Raw genomic sequence first — 18380 nt, forward strand, 5'->3', positions numbered from 1 at the left:
GAAAGGGATGACGGCACTTTGGAGTTAAATGTCCCCAGTTTGGAGAAAACTTTAAAAGTCCAGTACATGGAATCACACTGAAAGTTTGTTGGGAAATATCTCCACATGAGTAGAGCTGGACTGATCCTCTATGATCTGCCGCACCCCTTCTTAAACATTTGGAACCGAGTTAACGCAATTTTATTTTTTTTTATTTTTAAAAAAAGTCTCCACGGCGCCAGAAGAATTATTTACGGAAATCGAGATGGATCTGAATAAGGAGCCGAGGAGTTGATTTTCCTCCCTCCCTCACTCTCTGCTCCCACAAAGGGACATCTGCACGCCTCGAGCCGCCTCCAATGCTGCCTGTCAGACACGGTTCAGTCAAACGCAAGAGTGGGACTTGGAGAGCACCCCCAGAAAACCAATTGTTCCGCGCTGTTATACAACCTGGAGCGGAAAAAATGACACACAACTGCTGCGCAGTAAAACAGGGGGACGCGCGATCAGAAAGTCTTTAAATCTTGATTGATGCGAGAAAGTTCTGCAGGTATAAGTCAATCCAAATTCATTTTCTTTCTCTTTTACTTCCTTACCCATACTGCTCAAGAATAGCGTTATCTTTGCAGAGTATTATAATCAATATAGACATTCAGAGCTGGGATCAGCCTCATCTGGGATTTCAGAGGAAACCTGTTTTGCAGAAGCTGCTAAGAGAATGAGGCGGACTTTGACTAGAGGTACACACTCAAGATGCCACCTCACTTATTTTGAAATAATCAGTGGATTCTGATAAATAGCCTATCGTTTTGTGAAGAAAAATCCATCTTCATTGCATGCATATATTTTGTTTGATAACAAATAGAATAAAAAAGGGGGTAAAAATGGAAGAAGGTGGTCGAAGAATGGGACCCACCAGCAAACTAACTTGTCATTAACAAACCAGCGCAAATTAAACGAGGCAAGTAGGCAAACAGTTCCAAGCAAGCAGCCTGTAAATATACCAAACAGCGCGGGAAAGGCATTCATTTGCATATATTTATGTACGTGTAAATATTAACTTCCGTCTATCTAGTTGCATACTCAAAGGCAGAAAGAAAGAGCAGCTTTGTTAAGTGCATGTGTTTAATTTAAAAGACCATATTCTACGCTTACCTTTCCACAGCGGAACCTTGCGGTCGCCCTCCGAGAATATACTCCGAGTTTAAGTGGTCCGCGATGATAAGGCTGAACATATGATATTTAGGACTCTAAAGTCGTCAGTAAGACACTTCTGTCGGTTCAAATCTGCCTACAGACAGCTCTTGTCTCTCTTTTTGTATTCTCTCTCTCTCTCTCGAAGTCTCTCTCGCACTTGGTTCTTGCAGATTACACTAGAAAGTTGCAGCCAATGACAGGGTATGTTGCCATCTGCTGGGAAGTCGGCTGATGCAGGATTTTAAAACAGAATCACTGGCGTGCTTCAGCAGCTAAGAACAAGTCTGTAGGATTTCAATGGTCCCTCAATATGTCAATCAAAACATGGCCTCTCGCTCTCCCTCTCACTTCTGCACAAACTTCTTGTAAAACAACCTGCGTCACATTCCTCTCCAGACAGATCAAATCAGCTTCAAACATTAAAATACAATAAGGAATTTATAATACATTATCGATAAGAGGGAACAACTGTCCGTCTCCCCGCACAACAAAAGAAGGCAGTATTTAAGTGGGGAGCGCCTATTGTACATGGCGATTTTCTTTTCTCTTAGTGAGAACTGTATAGTTTTTTTTAAGAGGAGAGTTGACGAACTCAACCGTTGATTTTATTTGCTTTTCAGATTTGTCATGCTTTCCGCAGCAGAATGGACGGCTCTAACCCTCTGGACATTGCTAATAGAGTCCCGGGTTCTTCCCATACAATCTCTCCCAGCCCTGACGGTTTAAACTGGGATTGGGGCAACACGACGCCATTCCACACACCAAAAAAAACTGCCTTAAAATGACTACTGGTAAGAGGATTAAAACAATAATGCCCTTCTCTCCTTGATGTGTGCTAGATAGCGTCTCCTTCCCGCAGTGCAACAGCAAACCTTGCTTTAACACAGGGGTGGTTATACCTGTAAGGGGTAATGCTTAAGGCATTTATTTTAAAGATTGTTTGAAGAGTTTTGTGTCTAGCTGTCTACACCATTTGTGAAGCCGCCAGGGTTAGTTCAAAAATGTAGCTTTGCTGTGCTGCTCGGAACTACTCAGCTCAGCTTTCTTTAAAACAAAACTTATTTTGCATATTACTCCAATCCTTCTTTCAACTCCTTTTTTTTTGCTTTCACACCTTATTTTTCACAGAGCTCCCCCCGTTTCCACGCTCCTGTTGCTGCTGCTTGTTTGGAAGTGTCCGCTAAAACACTGGCTGCTTATATGTTTAAGGTTCTGTCTAGCAGGCTCCCTTGTCTCATGCCAACTGCGGGTCTGCAGAATGAAAGGGGATTAACTTGTGAACTGCTGAAAGTAGGGACTTAAATGGACGCAAAATCTCTCAAATGAGTCATTGTGGGAGCCGTTCTAAAGCAATTAAAGCGAGAATAAATTCCTCTCAGCTTTTCCTTAAAGCCAGCTTTCAGTGCGGCTTAATGCAGACTAGCGTCCACTTCGTTAGAAGATTTAAAGTAAAATATTAAGAAGATGGGTTTCTTTACAACATTCCCTCCATGCCTTGTACATATTTTATCTGGTGACCTCACCCAAAAAGAAAACTGCTTTCCTTGTTTTACAAACTTATCCTTTCCTTTACTCATGGTCTCTTCAATTCCCATTTATTACATTCACGCTGTTTTATTTCCCTTGCTTTCTTCGGGCACAGAAAATAACGACGTTGTTAAAAGGCCCTCAACGAGAGCTATGGTGTCATCCATAATATTTTGCTCAGATTTTCTGTTTTTTTACGGAGAATAAGAACCCGAAAAGCTGAAAGGTCAATCTTCTACAAGCCCCTTCCCCTGCACTTCTCCCTTCATCCCCACCCTGTTCCCCAACAATTGAACATCTGAAACTAAAAAAAAGCTCTTGGCGGCTGTCAGCTAATTAATAGATCTAATCACTTTTACTTTATGAATACATTATATTTGCAGCCCCTTGCTCTTTTCTGCATCTCCCCTTTGCATCCAACCCGTCCAAGGGTACCCAACAGCTGCTCATTTAAACGCAATTAATCATTTTGATGTATCGTTTAAAATTGACTGGTTCCTAGGGACCTCTTCTGACAAGAATAACAAAGCAATTTGCCAGCAGCCATCTCCACGACATGTTATTAGCGCCGGCTTCGTCTGAGCAGGGCTGTGGGAGAATTAGGCAACGGGCTGTATGAATAGACCTACCTGTTAGCCAGGATCTCCACTCCTACACCTGTACTTCACACAGCGACCAAAAGAAAATCGTTTTATTGATGACAAGAGCCGCCAATTCTCCTTCTAATCTCACTTAAGGAAGTTTTAGGTGACTGGAATGTCATTTTCTTTCATTTGTCCCCCCTCTCCTTTTCATAACTGTCCAAAGAAGGAGTTTAAGGTGATTGGAATGTCATAGACGCAGTGGTGTTCTGTATAACCGCGCTGCGCGACGTCAAGTATTTTGTTACTTTTTTTTTTAAAAAAAATTATTTAAAGCAAATAATTTCCAACCCCATCAATGATCTTAGGCAACAACAAAATTCCATGTATGAGGCACATGCACCGTATATAGCTTTGACTTTCAAATTCCGGAAGTCCCAGTTATTGTGGTGGATTGTATGTTGCAGTCTGCACAGTCCCCCACTTTTCACCACATTTGCAGGAAAATAACAGGAAAAAAAAATGTTTTCCATCCGAAAAGGCTAGAGTGACAAAGAGTCCACTTAATGTTGTAGAAAGCTGAATATATTTGTGCAGTCTCTAAATGAAGGATTGGACAAGCAGTGGCGCATTTGCTGCCAATGGACATGTTATACTGTCGTGTTTTTGGCCTCACGTTATCACTATTTTAAGTATAATGCATTATTAGACTTTGCCTGAATCTGAGGCGACCGATAGTTGCTGAACGGAAGGACCTTCTTGATGAAACGTTTGCAAAACTTTTTATTCCCCTATCCTCCCTTCGTTTCTATCTGGTGTTTCGCATTGCCCCGTATCGATTTGTCATTCCTTGTGTGAGATAATTATTGGCATTTTAGACTTCATAGCTATAGTAGACAAACATAGCTTCTAACCAGCTTACCAACATTGATTACTTTTATTACCTCATCAGTCTAACAAAGCGTCTAACGATAATTAAACAACTTTCCCCTCGCCTCTAGTTTATGGGACTGAATGAAGGCATGGTAGAAGAACTGCCAATGTCTTTATAAGTCCCCGCCCCAAATATTCAATTCAAAACAGGAGATAAGACTTTTGATTGTTTCCACTATAGTGTGATAACCAACCTGTTCTTACAGATCTAAGCATATGTTTGGGATAAAATGTGCTATCCACATCTGACTCGTAGCATTGATGCACTGGGAACAAAATAAATCCGTATATTTGCGCGCATTTGTTCATAAACTGGCCATTCCCAACGCCGCTCTCTGTTCGACTATGAAAGTTGGGGCTCAGAAATACAATATTGAACATTTTGAAACATTTATCTCGATGAATAGTAAGGGATGCACAGAACTATGGATGATCGTAAGACCAAAAGATCAAACTTGTATTTCTGATTGATACAGATTACATTCAGGTCTTAATGCACAGGCGCTGCAGTTAGTCCGGACAGAATATATCTCATCCTGGTGTGTCCTAATGTATTCGTGCACAATTCCTTTCCTCTATCTCCTGCCACGATCTCTTGTATACTTAGTTTTGCAGCAAAAGATGACTTCCAATAATTGTACTCGAACAGAAACTACAATCCTGAGTAAACACCGAATCTACTGCAAAGACCTTGTATGTAAAGGGTTACAGGGCATGCGAAGGAAAAACACCTCCCGATTTTTCATTAGAATCCAGCGAACACTCTGGATTAACATTGCATATATACATAAAGAGGGATCATACAAATATTATTGTTGGAAACCTGGAAGTTTTTCTTGAAGTCAGATCGAGAAAGAAATGCAAAGTGGGGATCATCCCTCGAATTAGAGTTCTCCATTAATGTTAAGTGCAAAGGTTGAAGAAGTAAGTACTTTGTGAGTTAAAATTGGGCATCAAGAAAAGCGAGAATCGATATTTATTACATGTTGGAGACGGTGCTCCTGAGCGATGCTTATTGTAGGCCACTTGCTGTGTGACTGGCCGTTTGCCTCTCGCTGGTAATGGCAGTGCTCCTGGAGAGAAGAATTCTGGCCAGCTGATGATCTAAGAGGCTACTTTGGGTCAGGACTTTTTACTGGTCAATGGCATTCTCCCTCTCTTTCCCCCCAACCGTTGGATCCCCTTCGAATGACGCATTGTGTTCATTGTTACAAAAAAGAGCGTCAAACTTAGGTTTTAAAAGCAAAATAAATCCGATAAAATTTGTAGACACCTAAGATAGGTTTTTAAAGACTTTCCTATTATCTGACACGCGACATTTATCTCGGCTAGAACTTAAATAGTAAACAAGTGAACTTTTAAACACATTCGGATATAACTAAGTAAAGCACTCTCTCCGCTTTCACTCAAACACGATGCAACATCTGTCTCACTCAACAACCACAGGAACTTTTCATAAAATCCTCTCAAAATCGAAGATGTTTGACTCTTTTAGAGTATTCATAACTATTCGCTAAAGACAAAGTGGTTTCTTGATTAGATTAGATTAGATTACTTACAGTGTGGAAACAGGCCCTTCGGCCCAACAAGTCCACACCGACCCGCGCAAACCACCCATACTTCTACATCTACCCCTTACCTAACACTACGGACAATTTAGCATGGCCAATTCACCTGGCCTGCACATCTTTGGACTGTGGGAGGAAACCGGAGCACCCGGAGGAAACCCACGCAGACACGGGGAGAACGTGCAAACTCCACACAGTCAGTCGCCTGAGGCGGGAATTGAACCCGGGTCCCTGGCGCTGTGAGGCAGAAGGTTGCTGTGCATAAGGAGATGAACTGATATCCCGCTTTCCCTTAATCAAAGCCCACTACATTGGAGTAGTTTAATTCCCAGTAACGTTGGAAAAGAATCGTTCATAATTTCATAAAAAATATTCGCGCAATATGAAACTCAGTCTGAGTAGACGTCACAGAGACGAAGCAAGCCTATATTTACGAGGGACCTCCAGCAATAGAATGACTCGATTTATTGAGTATATTTGCAGTTGTGGGAAAGTGACTTTCAGTACGTCATAAATTATTTCACAGATAAGGGAATAAGTCCTGCGACAACCTAATCAGTGTGGAGAACTTCTCTTCAGCTTGTTATAGGTTACCCAGCCTTATTGGCGGATTCTCTGGAGTTGTTTTCTAGCCTGAGTGAAACTTGTGGAGTTTTCAACATCATGAGGCTTCGTCAGTCTCTTTGTGTTGGGGTGTCAGTCAACGTGTGTCTCAGTGCCTGTGAACGTGTATGCTTGTTTTGTGCGTGCATCCGCCCACCAGAACCCCATCCCCCGCTCTCCCAACCCCAGCTTTGTTTATAGAGTTTTTCTTTTGGACAGTGTGGAGTGTACTTTGAAACAAGTGGTGCACATCGGCAACCTTATGAAAGTTTTTTTTGCTTCTTGGACGAATAGCCAGCTCAGTATCATCAGCGACAGTATACCAAGAGCCACAATGAAGAGTTAACTGTATTTCAGTGATACCCATTTCTTTGTGAAAGTAAATAGTTTTATAGGTTTTCAGAGAATGCACCACTGATAGACGCATGCCTGCTTTCATGAAATCTGTCATATCCTGGCACAATTTGGGACATATAGAAAGCTGCCCGTTGGAAAGAATAGCAGAATTTTCAAACATGAATACGACATATGGAGTGTGTAACTGATTTATTAGTTAGATACTGATTCAGCATATGATTTGTACAAAATATCAAGGGGAAATTAAATATTTATTGTTATTAACCTCTAGTTAGGTTGTGATTTACAGCATTGTAAAAAAAACCTGTTTTTGAAGGCGGCGACTTTAATTACATTTAAAAACCCCTTCAATGCACACACCGTCTGCTCTAGACGAAAACCTTGGTCACCAAGTGTGCGTGGGTAGAAATAAAGGCCCTCTCACTTTCATAAAGCTTTGGGGAGCTCGAACCTTGACATTTTTTGATGCCGTGCAAACTAAAAAAAAAGCTCAAGATCTTAGCGGTTTAAAGAACCATGCGAAAGACCTCATCATATAAACTTTTTTTTCTCTAAACTTGACTATGGAACAGAGAAAATCCATATTGCTAGCCATTGGATCCGGCGGCAGGAGAATTTACATGCGGATTTGTGGCCAAGAGCAACCTAGGCAAGCCTCCCATATCCGTGGATTTGCACCTATCTGCCTCAGAGCAGCACAAGGAAGGTCTTTGTAAAACCTTAATCCTGAAGCAACACAGCTTTACCAACACGAAGGGATAAAAGGACGATAAAACCACAACGTTATGGTGGCAAATCTTCTCTAATCCTTCGATTTAGCAAAACAAAGCCTCTTGCTATAATCCGGTATTGCTTTAAAAAGCTCAGATTTTGTTTTGGTAAGAAGATGATCCAAACGACTAATTTTCTGAGAGACTAACGTACTCTGACAGCCTTAAAAAGACAAAAAAAGGGGAAAAATGCGAACCTCATTCTTATACTGGGTTTGAATTCAGCTTTTTGGAACTGGGCAGTAGGAAAATAACAACTTGTCAGCAGTTTGTGGCAAAGGAGTTAAATACCGTCAGTAAGAGAGAAAAAAAATCTCCGTGCATCCCCCCCCATACCCCCAACACACAGCGCTGAGTGCCACTAAACCCTTTTGATCAATTTTAAAGCATCTTAAAAACTGTAACAAATTGCTCCCAAGAATTGCCAGAAAAAAATCAATTATCCAAAATGAAAGGAGCTGAGGCTGAGGATAAAGTCCAATGACGTCTTACACAGTGGTTTGATCTTTCCCTTTCAAATGAAAAAGGTGCATGTTTATGAACATGTATATAATTCCACGTATTGTGGCGCTTGTAGTACCTAGCAACATGAGGTGGACTGTACCGGTCCATGTCTGCGTGTGCTGTGTGAGTGCATGTTTCCGTGTGTTCAGTACTGCAGTTGTGCGAATTGAATTTGGCTGGAATATATAAGGATTCCTTGAATGTGTGCCCTCTCTGTTCATATATATGCGGGGTTGACCGAATTGACATGAGTATATACTGAGTACTTTGGCTGTGTTGTATATATTTGGTACCTACGGACTGCAAAAAATACACTATTTGAATATTTTGAGTTATTTGCTTCTGTCTATTTTTGTGGTTGTTCATCAACATGAATCATAAGCATAAACATATTTCTGCATAACGTAGACACACATTCACAAACGGATGAAGTGTTTAAGTGCTACTGTGTATACCTCTGCATTGGCCAAGAATATATTAGAAAACCAAATATCTAATGTTGCAGCTTGACTAAATCAACAGTGTTGCTTTCTACATAAGCTTAGAATGGTTCCTAGCACGGTTGTCCAGCAGTGTGCGGCAAAGGAATTTAAATGCCACTTTCACCAGACAAGTTTCTTCTTCACCTCAAATCCAGGACGGCGTGGCTCTGGGTTCTTTTGATCATTTAAGAATTATCTGAGGAATTATTTAAAAGTTAACCCACTTATGTACTGTCATCGAAATGTAGTAAAGGCGCGGCTCAGCGTAGTTTCCCATGAAGGCAAAAGGGACCCAAGGTACAATTGCACCCGCTCACAAATGCACGCATAATTTTAGATAGATAGGCCCACACACACACACACACACACACACACACTTACCCCCAATATCAATGCACACGTACATAATTGTAGCACACCTGACAACACAGAGAGAACCATAGGTTCAGCATTTAGCGTAGATAAGACAATTGCACAAACAACACGAGCATACGCAACCCGAACAATTTCCAAAGGCGTTTAAACAGACAGGGGGCATACATCTCACAGAGGAGGAAATGATCAAGGATGCTGGGAATCTGAACAGTAAATGATGGAAATGCTCAGCAGGTCTGGTAGCCTCTGTAGAGAGAGGAATAGAGTTAACCTTTCTGGTTGGTTACCCTTGTTCGAATGATCTACCTGAGGGTCAAAGATTAATCGGTCTGAAGCGTGAATTCGCTTCACAAGAAGCAGTCAGATCAGCTGACTATTTCGAATGTACATCATATTTAATATATTGCTGAGCAGAGTGAATTTAAACTACAACACACCTGACATTAAATTAAACTGCGCGTAATGAACAGTAACTGAATAAGTGATTAAATAAGACGAACTTAAAGAGTTGTCAATAGAAATATCCGTGTCGACGTTATCCATATGTTTCAACTGCGTTGTTGATACACCGTGGTATATTATTTTAACTCTTAAATTTATTGATTACATTTTCACAACCATGCAAATTTATTATCCGGGCTTTTGCATTTTGATATATTTATACAAGACAATTTATATGATTTTTGAACGTGGGAGCTTTGACACATTACTACCTGGGTTGTTGGGAACTTGATATTGTGGATATTAACAATTGCCGTGTGGTTCACACTTATCCCCATTGTCGCGCATATACAATCAAGCAAGACAGAGCCAATATTCCTAGGTGCAAAGTGTGTCTTATTAGCATAGCAAAGCTCTCTTTCGTCGAAATCGCGATTGTATTTTTTGACAATAGCACCGGTAAGCCCGTGAAAGGTTCTGCGTTCTCAACATTGTCCGGTTCTCCTTTGCTCAGAATGTAAGATATTGGCACTCAGAATCAGCCTTCTATTAGTCCAAGCCAGAATTGTCTTTTTCTGTTCTTTTTGGTCTATAGTTTCACTCCCTCTTTTGTTCTGGTGTCTCCATCTCCTCGGCATCTGTTTGTTTGTCTATTGCGTTCTAACAATTTCTGTCAACTTTGTTCTTATTCTTCCTGTTAATTTTCCTTTTCCATTTCGTTTTCTATCAGGGTTGCTCATTCTAACGCTAGTGGACACTGGTGCGTGGTAAAATGTTCTTACATGTCTCTTTATCTTTTAGCAGTGAGTATTTAAACTCCAACGTAGCTCTCTGTAAGATGCAGCAACAAAACCGGTTTTTGGAGTTCCGGACACGCCGCTTTAGCTCACCGAATTTGAGCATCATATTCACAAGCCAACAAAAGAAAGTTAAAACCTTCTATTTCCGGCAGAACTATATGTAAGCCTCATTTACTTCACAAGAACTTAGCTTGCGTTATACTTATTTAGCTACACAGCACCCCAGACAATTTGCTTCTTTGCTTTAAAACTCTGATTCGCTAAAATATTGTTAACTGTGGCGAGTTTCCACTCGTAGACTTTCTTTCACACAATGAGCTTTCAAGTTTTCAAGATGGAAATAGTACCAGTATAAAGCAAGGGGGCTCCCAAATGAAAGAAGGTTCTGGTAGCCAACAATGGTGAGCCCGGGTGACAAAAGAAATAGATATTAAATTTAAAAAAGGATTATGAGAAATGTAACGTAAAATATAGGGTCAGGCGGTGTGTCGGGGGAGCAGACATCAGAAGGGCGAAGAAAGTATGAGATAAAAGCAAATTACTGCGGATGCTGGAATCTGAAACCAAAAGAGAAAATGCTGGAAAATCTCAGCAGGTCTGGCAGCATCTGTAAGGAGAGAAAAGAGCTGACGTTTGTTAAAGGGTCAGTTAGACTCAGTCAGCTCTTTTCTCTCCTTTCAGAAGGAAGTATGAGCACAAAAGGCGAAAAACGTCTCCTCGTGGAAGTATAAAGGATATAATTAAAAGAATGGTGGGGACCACTTCAGAAACCTTCTTACCGAGCTAACGTGGAGAACTCAGACACAGAATGAATACTCTTCACAGAAGGAGAGGGTGATCGTGGGATGGGGGTGAACAGGTAGCCATTGTCAATAGCTTATATGTATCGGAGAGATACACCATATTGGTTGGCATCTATCGAAGTAAACAAGTCACCTGATCGAGATGGAAAACATTTTAAGAAGCTAGGTGGAATTAACAGAAGCTATGAATAAAACCATTCCACTCTCCTCTTGGACAAAAAAAAACTGAAAATGTTACAGACATTCTCAGAACGATGGGGAGGGATAAATCTGTTAATTGCACACCAGCGAGTCTAATGTCAGTTGTAGAAAAGTACTAGACACCATTGTCAAGGGAATAATTGATTCTCATTTGGATGATCATGCAGTAATGAAGGAACCAACACAGATTTAGTAAAAACAAATTGTGTCTGGCTAATCATCAATATGACTTATTTAATTAAGTAGCGGTTCATTGATAAAGGTAGCATGCTAGACACTATGAAATTGGACTCTTATTAACCATTTAATAAAGTCCCACATAACAAACTTATTCAGAAAAGGAACTGTGTGCTAATAAAGGGATTGTGACAGCTTTAGGATGGTGGTCCAAAGCTGTCTGCTCAAATACAATTAGTAATGGCTAATCAATGCTGACTTTGCCATTGGTAATACTGTCTCTCAGAAAGAAACATTTTGAATAATTGGTCATCCAGAACTTGAATATTGCAGATTAAATAAAACAGATTTTGTTGAAGCTTTTTGTTTTGTACTCGTGTGGACAATTCACAAGAATACCAATTCAAGGGGAGAGCCAACATGTATACTGCATGAGATGAAAAGGCAAGTGGGCTTTGATTGCCATGGAGAATGCACGAGACAATGATGATTGATAGCTAACTGCCAGGTTTTGTTTGCATTTTTAACGCTGATTGGTCAGGGGCATTATCCCGAGAAATCAATCGGTGAACAGCTGTCAGGTGTTATCCTGATTTAATTGGTGTTCCTGTGAATTGTCCTGATGACAGCAAGATGCTAACGTTTGACGAAACATGTCTTTTCAGCAATAATCAAATACTTCGGTATGTAATTGGCTGAGGAATAGAAAAAAAAGCGGGTAATGGAGAGCTGATTCTTTTTCCACGGGAAATAAGTATGCAATGGGACGCCTAAGGGTCATTCTCGTTCTTGCTTTGTATAAATGACGTGGACTTGGATACAGGGAATTGAAATTTGAAGTTTGGCAATGACAACATGATAAACCGTGAACAGGATAGTAGCACACTTGAGGAACGTAGACTATTGAAATGGTCAGATGCCTGGCATATGCAGATAGCGCAATAGTAATCGACTGAATGACTTATTTCTATGTTGTAAGTTTCTTTGATTCAATAACAAGAAAGGCAAGTAGTTACTAGGACGGCGGTGGAAGTTGCATTAATCTTATCTCCCACGAATCTTTGCAGGTTCTTTAGCCTATAACGGAGAACGCTGTTCATCTGTTGCGTAACTTGCAGAATTTCAAATACAATCTTAAATGCTTAAATGGGTCTGCCATCAAAGGACAACCTCGTCATTTTGCCATATGCATTAGACATCCACTTATGTTCATTTGTGTACACAAATATCTTCGCATGCAAGTAAGTGTGATAGACAATGAATAAAGAAACTTATCTAAGCAGTTCATCTACTTAGGTATGTAACAATGCAGCTATTAGATGAGTAGCAATTACTGCGGAGAGTTTTTTCTTACTGACCTATTTTTTTCTGACGCAGAGTTTTGCATCTCATACTCGAAACTTGGTGATCGAAGCTCGGTATGCCGAGCAGGGGGAGTTAGGATAAGCAGGAAGACTCAAATTCTAGAAAGCTGATGTGGACTTTCTGCATCAAGAACAACCTTACTTGCTGCAATTTCAACTCCAGTGGAAAAGAAACAAGTTACTCATTTAAAGGAAAGATGAGGTGGCGTTGATGAGGAAATGAGAAATACACTATGGGTGGAATTAAAGCGAAAGTCTACTACATATCTCTTTCTCTACGTCTAGTTATTTACGGTCACATTTCCTATTGGTATGCATTTACATTTGATATAGAGATTTCCAATTTCCATGTGTCTCATTGCCATGCTCCTCCTCCATAAAGTGATTCAGGTCTTAACAATGTTAAAGTAATCTCCGAGGTTTCTCCACACCAGGAGAATCAATTCTTGTTGAACAGCTCCCCCCAAGCAAGTTGGCCAAGTTTGAATTAGATTTCCAAGCGTCTTTACTCAACACGAACTGGTGCAACAGTAATGATCAAAAATGTGGAATCCTGTCTAAGTTTATCTTCAAGGTGCGACTGCGATCTTCAAACTATAATAAGTTTTAAAATTGCGTTAGGTGTAACAAATACAGAATAATAAATGATCCCGGCCTTTTATTGGTCTACAACCCACAACTATTTTCTGCGGTTTCAACATATAACGGTATGCGGGACAGCCTTCTTCAGAAAAGGCAAACTTAGTAAATGTCATCCTTAGCACAGCAAGCGACATCGACTCCCAACAGAGATCGGCATGCAAACAGCATTTTCAGTGCCTTATATTAGAAATATTTAACTCCAACATAGCCTATTGGCCTTCTGAAAATTGCCCTGGAAAACATAGCTGTTATATTAAATCAAATGATCATGAAAATTGCCTGTCGGGATGAATTGCATTTAACGAGAATTAATTTAATTGTAAATTGAAAGCGAAGTGAAACCAAAGGTGGGAGTATAGGATAATAAACACATTGAAGTGTATTGAGTGGCACAACATTAAACAAAAGGAAGGCGCAGTGATATGTCCCTAACTCTCGACTAAAGTGCCCAGTTTCACGTCCCATCGGCTCCGGGGATGTGTTATAACATATTTGCCCAGGTTGATTAGAAATGTTTAGCAAGAACAAATAGGAATCAGTTTTGGGCAATCTAAACTAGGGTCTCCTCTTGGGACTTCTGTGGCACAGTACCAATGTCTCTGCCTCTGAGTCAGAAGACATAAGTTACAGTCTCACCGTTCTATAGGTGTGTTATATCATCTCTGGAAAAGTTAATTCAAAATATCTAAAACGAATGGAGTTCAGGGATTCCAGCGTTTAAAACTTTGCTGTACCTTTTCAATTACAACAGCTGGCTTATCGCGCAGTTCAGCTGATGGAACAGATGGTCTTCGATATGAGAAATAAACCCTGATATTATTGGTTATAATATCCAGTGATTTGTTTCCCTCTAACCACTTGATGTGGTCTTCCCACGTTATACACGAATTGCAAACAAAAGTCTTTAACTTTCAATAGTCTCCAGCACATAGTTATGGTAGAGGTAGCTACACATTGACTCTAATGTTTGACATGGTGAGCTAATTGGTGAACAGGCTAAGAAGCCATACCAAAAATGTTAATTTTGGGAACCAATGGAAATACATATTAGGAAAGAGCTAAACAGCTACTTTAACAAATTGTCTCCAAAAATCTTGTTTAGAATTTGAAATATTACTTTAGACTTCTTTCCGTCATGACGTTTGGTGCATTGATCTTCTTGGCTATGTTTTTCAATTTGAATGCTTTAATCCAGATATGACATTCAAATGGAATAGACTCAGGCCATTTGGATATTTGATACTGCCTCACTATTCAATATGATCATGGCTAATCTTCCATCTCAAAGACATCTTTGTATATTAGTACCACTGATGCACTGATTCTCTTAGTAACCAACAATCTATCAATCTATATCTTGACTGAACTCAATGATTGAGCATTGTCAACCCTCTGGGAAAGAAACTTTCAAAGATTTACTGTTATCTGAGTGAAGAAATTCCTCTCCTCTCAGTCTTAAATAGATGGCCCATCTATTTAAGAGTAAGACTGTGGCCTTTCTCCTGGACTCTGCAGCCCAAAACAATCCTTCTTCATTTATCCTCTCAAGAAGTGTATGTATCCTTTTTCTAATCTCTAAAATTTTGGGTGCAGTTTACATAATCTCTTCTCCTGGTGCAACCACCTGAGCCCAGGAATCAGTCCAGTGAACATTCACTGCACTCCAGCAGAGGAAAGTAAATGCCTTCTTTAGGTAAGAAGACCAACACTATGCACAATATTCCAAGTGCAAGGAACTTAACAAGGAACTATATAATTGTCATCATATTCCTTTATTCTTATACCCCAATCACTATGTATTAAAGGACAATGTATCAACTGTTTTTGTTTGCTGTGCCTGATGCTAACTTTAGGTATTCATGCATAAGGCATCTAGGTCACTCCAAATACCGATATTTCTCATTTTACAAAGTATTCTGTTTTTCTATTTTCTCCATTAAAATGAATAACTTCACAGTTCTCCACGTATAATTCTATCTACCATTTTCTTGCCCAGTCACCTGTCTGTATCTCTTTGAAGTTTCTTTCTTTCCTCTTCACAACTTATATACCACAACACATCCCATACACTGGTTTTCTGGCCTGGATTTAGTTGTAAGTTTCACTTTAATATTTTATAATTTTGGATATAGATTGCAATAAACCTCACACACTTTAAGAACAAGGACCTATTTGACCCCAGAAATGCCAAATCTTTGTTTTAGTTACAAATCAAATCTTGAGGAACATAGGAATAGGAGTTATCACTTGGTCACTCTGTAAGAACATCAGATATAAGAGGTGGACTGTCATTTGGTTCATTAAGCCTCCTCTGCCATTGAACAAGTTTATGGTTGATTTATTTCAACTCCACTTTCCTGCACTAAAACATATCTTTTAATTTCATTAGTACCCCCAAATCTACCAACGTTCGTCTTGAATATACTCAATGAGTGAATAGCAACAACCCTTTTGTAGGGTAAAGAATTCCAAATAATGTCAACCCATTAAGCCGAGAAGTACTTATCATCCCAATAGCATCCTTTAATTATGAAAGTTCGATCCTATGTTTTAAATACCACAGTATTTAAACAAAACATTTTCTCTGTGAAGCCTCTTAAGAATTCAATATGACCGATCTGCGACCATGGCCTAGTCATCCAGGTCAACAGTGAAACAATAGCGATCACCAATGACTTCAAACAAAGCTGCTGATAATGATTTATCAACTTCTGGTACACCCACTTACCTTTACTAATGATAGTTTTGAATCTGACACCATGTCAGAGGGATCACCAGGCATTAAGGACAGTGGTATTAAGAAGTCAGGTGAACAGCCAATCATATCGCAGTATTCGCATAGACAGCAAACCAGGAAGTTAAAAATGCCACAGTGTTCACTTCTAAAGTTTCAGGTATCAAAATAAATAATTATGATTAGACTAAGATAGGATACAGATAAAAAAACTTTGCAAAATGTATTATAATAGAGGAATTTGATTTTTCAACAAATCAGTTTTTCAATGGGGAAGGGTATTTGAGAGCAAATATGAAGTGATTACCATGTTAAACATCAGCTGCATACATTCAACGAAATATTTTTCTCGGGTTATTATAACAATACTGCTAGTGGAACAGTAGAAGGTTGAGTCAGTTCTGAGATTTGCATATCAGTTGCTGTTTCAGAAAACAGGTGACGGAGCCAACACGCTCCCGAGGTAAACATCGAGCTCTGTGTACGTATGAAAAGCCTCTTGTTGGCCAGAATGAGAGAAGTCCAGCGCGAGTTACAGACTAGCACAACTCACTGTACAACTTTAGTCCAAATTCCTGAACTTTGGATCTGTAGTTCTAACGTTAGGCTGTCAATGTAATACAACCACAATCCTGGTTTCTGAATTTTCCATTTGACTAAGGCACAGTCATTATGCAGGACGATAACTTCCCCCAGTGTGGAATACGTTGAACAGCACGAAAGTGCTTTGGATATTTTCACGCAGAATGTGCACATAGCGATTGTGGTACACGGAACACTGAGCAAGGAAATGAAACGTATCCTTATTCTTACTTTTGGATCTCTTGTGTGTAATTCATTCCGGAAGTTTTCCCTCAATGATCTATTCCCCTATTTGGAATTCAAAATCCCATGGAATGGTCTGAACAGAGGAAAACTATAGAATTCCCTGCAATTTGACCTCTAACTCATTCTGAGGTAATTCGTTGTTACTCATTTGCGAGTTATATATGATACATATAGAAGATATTGTAGCTACATGATATCGGATACCATGGCATGGTGGAAATTTTACTGGACTATTAAAATCGAGAAAGTGAGGACTGCAGATGCTGGAGATCAGAGTCAAGATTAGAGTGGTGCTGGAAAAGCACAGCAGGTCAGGCAGCATCCGAGGAGCAGGAGAATCGACGTTTCGGGCATTGCCCGAAGGGATAAGGGCTTATGCCTGAAGCGTCCATTCTCCTGCTCCTCAGATGCTGCCTGACCTTCTGTGCTTTTCCAGCACCACACTCTCGACTCTGATCTCCAGCATCTGCAGTCCGCACTTGCTCCCAATAATGCACAGGTTTTGGATTCAACTCCCATCAAGGCAATTTGAAAACTTGAGCTTGGTAAAAGAAAATGGAAATAAAGCCAGTTGAGGGCAAAACAAAAATAAAAACTAAGTTTGACATGGAGTAGAGAATTCGCTAATACCGCTCAGGAAAAGAAAGCCGCCACCCTTACAGGTGACCCTTAATGACCGACTCTTAATGACAGGGATACACATTAGTAACTACCTTGCTAACGTTTCGCACAAAGTACAAGAAAACATCGACAAAAAATGTGGATGTCAGCCCGAGCTGCGTTTCAACGTTAAATTGCCCCTTTGGATTGCCAACACAACAGCAAAGGGCCCCCAACAGACCACAAACACTCACTACCCGGCTTCACAATGTGTTTGGAGAAAGCTCCGAATGACTGCAGCTGTCTATGAAACTGTAGTCTGGATATACAGAGAATGGTTTTTCTTTTGACAAAAAAGGGTTAGTATTTTGATTTGTAGGTTTGTAACTTAATCATACCATTGCAATGGAGCACTCAGTGGGAACAGGGCCTTGGAACATGTCGCCAGCCAATCATTATCCTCTGCGTCAATGTTAAGTGTTACAATGATTTGCAATAGTTTCCACTATTTATTTTACTTTTATGGCATCTGATGTTCTTCTTGGTTTAGCTTTTTTTTGTTATAAATCCTAATTCGAAACTTAGACCACCCTGAGCCTGGTTTAGACCCGCCTTTTAGGATTGGAGACATTGCAATTTCAGGCAACTTTCACCCAGGTCTCCATCAGTGGCATGAATATATGTCACTACTCCAGACCCTCGTGCAATTTTTCGAGTCAACCTGGTTACAGAGAGAGGAAATGCTACACAGTGAGAAATCGTGCTCAGTTTGCTTACTCCAGCAAGAAATTGGGTCGAAACTACCTTGTGACCACGCCAGATATGACCACTTACAAGCTCAGTAAACAAATTTCATATACGATGTGTCGATACTGTGGTCCATTGGTGGCGACAGCTAGCATTGAGCTTCCAAC

General features: G+C 40.1%; 1 protein-coding gene and 1 long non-coding RNA gene across 3 annotated transcripts in view; one reads left to right on the plus strand and one right to left on the minus strand.

Annotated features, from left to right (window-relative positions):
* The window catches only part of dmbx1b (diencephalon/mesencephalon homeobox 1b), a 54293-nt gene extending 52817 nt beyond the window's left edge, over positions 1–1476 (minus strand). For both annotated transcript variants that reach the window (XM_072574479.1, XM_072574480.1), the window contains exon 1: positions 1135–1476. The gene's annotated coding sequence lies outside the window, so the exon portion shown is untranslated. The remainder of the gene's footprint in view (positions 1–1134) is intronic.
* Positions 376–12896, plus strand: LOC140480003 (uncharacterized). The gene is made up of 4 exons (XR_011961169.1): positions 376–529; positions 1797–1967; positions 10119–10277; positions 12676–12896. It is a non-coding gene; the product is annotated as an uncharacterized lncRNA (long non-coding RNA).
* The last annotated feature ends 5484 nt before the right edge of the window (positions 12897–18380 follow it).

Source organism: Chiloscyllium punctatum, chromosome 7 (genome assembly GCF_047496795.1).
Source record: "Chiloscyllium punctatum isolate Juve2018m chromosome 7, sChiPun1.3, whole genome shotgun sequence".
Classification (NCBI taxonomy): Eukaryota; Metazoa; Chordata; class Chondrichthyes; order Orectolobiformes; family Hemiscylliidae; genus Chiloscyllium; species Chiloscyllium punctatum.